At 38.2% G+C, this 6,000-nt stretch overlaps 1 long non-coding RNA gene across 3 annotated transcripts in view; it reads left to right on the top strand.

Moving 5' to 3' along the window:
* Window positions 1-550: 550 nt before the first annotated feature.
* Window positions 551-6,000, top strand: part of LOC123335008 — a 604,601-nt gene continuing 599,151 nt past the window's right edge. For 2 of the 3 annotated variants that reach the window (XR_006553221.2, XR_006641376.1), the window contains exons 1-2: window positions 553-2,129; window positions 3,780-4,020. This is a non-coding gene — a long non-coding RNA (uncharacterized LOC123335008). Of the gene's footprint in view, window positions 2,130-3,779; window positions 4,021-6,000 lie in introns of all 3 variants that reach the window. The other variant, XR_006641377.1, reaches the window with a different exon arrangement.

Raw genomic sequence — 6,000 nt, 5'->3', positions numbered from 1 at the left:
AGGAGAGAAGTTGTCATTCCATATAAACGACCCGAGTAATTTAGTGCAAGTGTTTTCTCCAAAGACTATGCCTGTTGAAAATGAGGGGGGAGAAATGGTAATTGGTTAAGCACTTGGGGAGATTTATAATTCCCCCAGAGAATCTGACAATACAACTGAGACATTCAGTCACAATCAAAGCCTCTGTGTTCTGTCCTCGGACTTTCTAAGACCTGGACGTGGAAATTAGACACTGAGATGTAAGGAGTGTGGTGGAGTTGAAAGGAAATTGGATGGGGAATAAGGAGATTTGGTTTCAGTCTTAACTCTCCTGCTCTATCAATTGAGTGACCTTGGAAAAGTCAATTAAATTTTCAATGTGCAGAGTTCTCATTTGAATGGAAATAGTTAATGAAATTTTAATTTATAATTTAGGAATGCAATTTAGTGTTCAGTGGACACACGGTTGGTTCTCAATGTACTTTTTCCTAAATGAAAAGGATTTTTGGTGAACATTTTCATTTCATGATGTATAAGGGAAGTTTTTTTTTTCTTTCCTCTTTTATGTATTCTTGAGTTCCCACATTTCCCTTTTAATGCTATATTTGCTTAATAATTTATCAGTTTTGCTGGGTGAAATGCAGAGCTGACCATGTAAAAATAAAATGTACCTTCAGAGTGAGCCTGTAGGGTCTGAGAGACTCATATATGGATCTGTATTCAGGCTGAAACCCAGACACGTACAAGATTGGAGTTGGTATAGAATATTAAGGATGAAACTGGGAAGGAGAGAATCTATACAGAGTTTGTTTGAATGCTAATAAATCGTGAAATCACTGCTTCCTGGCTACTGGGATTTGCTGCATAAGAAGTCTACAGTTCTACAAAGAACCTGGTTCCCTACAGAACTCCTCTTTTTTTCTGGCTCTAACCAATAGACTCTAGGAGGAAAAAGGCAGAGTAGCTGTTACGAAAAAAATATTGAGGAGATTTCAGAAATGGGAGGGATCCCTTGTTCCGAAATCTTACATATGCATAATTGTTATTTTAATATTAATCAAGCCTTGGTGGCAGGATTGTGATGGCCCTGCACACATGACTCCTTTGCATGCAGCTGGTTGTTGAGTTAATTTACTTCTTTGAAGGGGCCCCTTGTACCCTGCTGCTATTGTTTTCTGTGTGCAGCCTCCCCACTGCATCTTGAGCTAAGCCAATCTACCTTTTTGAATTTAATGTACTCTGACATGGGTATCGGCAAGGGGGAGGCTGCACTGACACAGGAAATAAGATCCACCGGAGACTCTGTGCCTTCATTGCTCTCCCCCTGCCAGGAGGGTGTGGGAAAGTCTCCCCGGAGGTACTGATGAAGAGGGAAAGCGCACAAGCCACCCGAGCCCGTGTGTATGGAGAAGCTGAATCAAGAAACAGTTCTTTCCGGGCAAACATCTCCTGTTCTGCCTCCTCCCCACAAATCCTCACTGTGGAGTGAAACTAATTTAACAAGATATCCCCATTTCCTCTGAACAGTGGTGAAAATATTCCTACAGGACTTTATTAAGGCAGACCCCAAAGTGCTCATCAGGCCAATGAAAGGGAAAAATCCTGCTGTGGCTTTTCTCTCCACAACACCACTGCAATTAAAGAAGAAGCCAGTATCAAAGCAGACAGGTAACTTTGTAAGCACACCAGGCAGCTGTCCATGCCCAAGGCCACGTTTTTAAAGGAAAGAACCATTATTTTTCCAATGATACAGGAGAGAACCTGCAGGACATATGGGTTAAATTGAAAAGGTCTTACAAGTACCTTAGGAGGTTAACAGTATCACCTGAAGCCAGGTTCCTATCTATTATAGATTCAGTGTGGGTTTTTTTTTTTTTTTTTTTTTTTGGAATTTGATGAGGTCCAAGGGGATGTTTGCAGAGGGAGAGTATGATTGGCCCTCTCACTTAGCAGCTGTTTGGCATCCCATGCCGAGCTTATAAGAAGTTCTTTATTTTCCATGAGGTTCTGTCATTCCTAGTGCGATATGTGCTCCATGCCAGTGTGAACCAGGATGTAAATCATAGCATTTTCATTTCAGTAATGGGTTGAGTGGAAACAGGGCTGTGCAAAGATGTCAGAGGGGCTCAGTTCTTAATAAGAAACACAAAGTAAGAATTTGATTTTCTCGGTTTCCCTTGAAAGTGAAATTTTGGCAAAAGTTTTAGATTCAGAAACAAGCCAAATCTAGCAAATTAGTGCACTGCATTATTATGGGCTGGAAAGGTAATTAAGTCTGTACTCGCTCTTGGACTCCCCCATTACACCCCATTCCTAACTCTCCTTTGTAATGTTCCTGGTGGGAAATCTTCTTAATCCTCATTTGTGTGTTTCATTTGTGAACTCTGATGAGGGTTCCGGATTTAAGACTCTTGTCCTTCAGATGGGTTAGTTTCTTACAAAGGAAAATAAAAGAAGAAGGGAAGATCACCTACAATTCCCTCTGATCTTGGGAAGTGTTAGGACAAAAATTTTCTCTGTGGCTCACAGTTCAATTTCACACTTTGTACAAGGCTATCTTGGTGCTTTGGGGTTCAACAGATCAATTTAGACTGTGTATTTTTCTGGCTTTGTTTGCATTGTTCTTTTATCTGGCTGCAAGGCTGCTTTTCTTTCAGCAAAATGTCAAATGGTGGTGCATTTGCTCAATTAGCTTTGCAAATGTGTGTTTGACTTCCTATGGCATTTTTCTCTTCCTTTCTTTGTTGTGTATTTCTTATATTTCAAAGGCGGACATCAAATATATTCTTCTTTTGAAAGAATTAGCATTTGAATTCATAGGTGATAGTCTGCAGTTGTGTTTCTGATTGTGTTTTTAATTAAAGGACAAATATGTGTGCATTCTTTTCCCATTTGATTCTATTATTTTGGAGGTGAGGGAAATACTTAAATTCCAGCTGCATTGAAGGTAATATTTTGACATAAAATTACTTTATCACATAAAGTAGCTTAATCAATGGATTGCGTGTGGCCTACAAACAACAAATCATTTTTCCCCATCTTATTTGCATAAGCCCTTATATATTTTTTTTCCAGGATCTGAAAATGCAAAGAAGCAATAAATTTTTTAGTCTAAGTATCACAGAGACCGGAAAGGCATAATAAGAGACCAACGTCTCTTATTATGAGATCAACAAAGTAATTTTTTAAAGCTTAATAGTGATGCTGGATTCTTATTTAATGAGAGAGGGAAAAAAAAATAGGCTTGGGCTAGAGTAATAGAGGTAAAATAGTAAAATGTATGATAATACACACCCTCAGTCATTCTTTTGTGTCACTGAGTCCTTTGATATTTGAGTAAGTTTCACCAACCTTAAATAATAGTTCATTATCTTCATGAATATCTTAGACATCATCTTAGTTCTTGTAGGTAAAAATGCAGGTAGAAAATGTTCATCATTTTCCCCTTTTCTCTTTCCCCAAGTAGGAAAGTGGTGGGTACAACACATGAAATACAGCAGAAGGTCTTCAAAGAGCCAACTGACTGCTAAAGCTTGGTGCCTCTTATCTGTATCAGGATTCAGTTTCTTTGAAGTTAATTCAGAGATTATATTTCATGCCTTTAAAAATTCTTTAAATAAGAATGTGTATTATACCTTTTCCTAAAACCCTCTGGAACATCAGGTTGAAATGAAGCTGAGTGCTCCACTGGTTTTCATTTCAACTATGGGGATGCAGGAGAGTTGCAGCCATTACTTATTACAGGACAGTGGAACCATTAAAAACAGTGCCTTTTTCTTTTCTTTTTTCTCCCTCATCAGCCTCCAGTTTTGCTCCAGTCAGCTGAAAAAATATATTTTTCATCATGGCATGGAACTTAAAGTTATAAAACACACCTGACCTGCCTGGCATTCAGTGGGTAGCTAATTGACTATAATCTCCAGGTGTTACAAACAAAGGCTATGATGTGCTGCTAATAGAGGTGTTTTACCCGAGTTCAGAAGGAAGGTGCTGGTCTGGAGGAAGGAAAGAGGATTGCTGCCGAAAGGAAATTTACTCAAGGTTAGTAGCATGTTTCGGAGAAGGCAATGGCACCCCACTCCAGTACCCTTGCCTGGAAAATCCCATGGACAGAGGAGCCTGCTAGGCTACAGTCCATGGGGCCGCTAAGAGTCGGACACGACTGAGCGACTTCATTTTCACTTTTCACTTTCATGCATTGGAGAAGGAAATGGCAACCCACTCCAGTGTTCTTGCCTGGAGAATCCCAGGGACGGGGGGCCTGGTGGGCTGCCATCTACGGGGTCGCACAGAGTCGGACACGACTGACGCGACTTAGCAGCAGCAGCAGCAGCAGTAGCATGTTTGGTAACTTTGGTTTGGGAGGACATCAATTTTCCTGTATAAAGCATCAGGTTTCCCAAACTGGGGAGATTGGTGTGCAGAGCAAAAATATCTCATGAACCACTTCATTGTGCATGCTGGTGTGAGAGCAAGTCTTGTTTGACCTCTGTGTGAGTAGGGAGAGAGGCTGGATATGCCCAAAAGAAATTGAAATGGAAGAGCCTTGTGTGTTTCTCCCAAGAAAGCCAATAACCTCTTGAGAAGCATGTGTAAAACTGTTGTCCATCCTCTGAGGAGTAGGCTGACTGTATAAGAGGAGACAAATAAGATTGAAATCTGGGGTTTCAGTTACAAGTTTTTGAGGTAACTTCTTCAATTCAGTGCTAAAATTTTGTGATATGTGAAATTACCTATTTTTTCAATGTAATTTAAAAACATTAGCCATTATGGCGAAAATATTTCAAATTCCTCATACTTAATTTAAACTTAATAGGTTTCTATTTTGAACTAAATATAAGATTGGGGGAATAATGAGGCCATGATATTTCATTGCTTGGGGCTTCTACATATCTTCAAGTCTCCTTGTGTGAGATGTTATTAATTTAAAGTGGATATAATTGTAATAAAGTTTGCCACTCAGAAGAGTTTCAACTTAAGTTCATTGTGTTAAATAAAATAATGGCCTAAGAATGAATAGATATCCATTTTTATCTTGAAGGGCAAACAATGACTAAATTAATTAAAGATTATTAATTGTCAAAAGTCACACCCAAGAGTGCATTAATTCATCAGCTCAAGCCTTCTCTGCTGATTTCTCACTGTGTCTATAAGAAACATAAGATGTAATTTAGTTTGTTTTTCTTAAATTTCTTAGTACCTTCTATAGTAAAACTACTAGAGAAAGCTCTTACACTAGAAAACATAGCAGTTATTTAATTTCAATTTATGTCCTCTTTTAATACCTAAGGTAATGAGCTACTGACTCACAAATCTAAAGTCTTTTTATTTTTTTTAACTCTATTATGGAAATTGAGAGTTTCTGCCAGCAATTAAAGGGCAGTATTGACCACTAAAACAAATGTGGGTATTGTCAAGTCTTAGTATGTTTATTTGTGTAAATATTTGTTCTCATTTAGAAAATTTGGTTACTCAATAGATTACAAATAAAACAGCAAATAGATAAATATTTGAAAGTTTATTCAAATATATTTGTTGAGATATTGATATATTCCAGGTTCTGTTCTAGGTAGTAGAAATGTGACTATTGGGAAAAATTAATGGTTCTGCTCTTCTTGAGTACATATTATGGAATGGGAATGTAATAACAATAATAAGACTATGCTGTGGAAGCAAAAGAGATATGGAGCACAGAAAGGGGATTTGAAAATGCTAGCGGAGTGGGAAAGTTCCTCTCTCTCCCCTCTATCCCCTCTCTCCCTTTTTGTGTACACACACACATACAATTCAGCCATAAGACAGAAAAACAAATGCCATATGATCTCCCTTATATTTGGAATTTAAAACAACAAAAAACAAGCTTATAGATAAAGAGAATAGATTGGTGGTTGCCAGAGGATGGGGGTGAGGGAGATGGGAGAAATGGATGAACTCTTTGTTTGTTTGTTTGTTTTTAATAAATTGAATAATTTATAGCAATGATAAATCATACCTTGTGAGGATGGCAGAACTCTAAGCAGA

This window comes from Bubalus bubalis, chromosome 9 (assembly GCF_019923935.1).
Source record: "Bubalus bubalis isolate 160015118507 breed Murrah chromosome 9, NDDB_SH_1, whole genome shotgun sequence".
Taxonomy (NCBI): Eukaryota; Metazoa; Chordata; class Mammalia; order Artiodactyla; family Bovidae; genus Bubalus; species Bubalus bubalis.
Note: the sequence above shows the minus strand (reverse complement) of the source record. Positions and strands in the feature narration are given on the sequence as shown.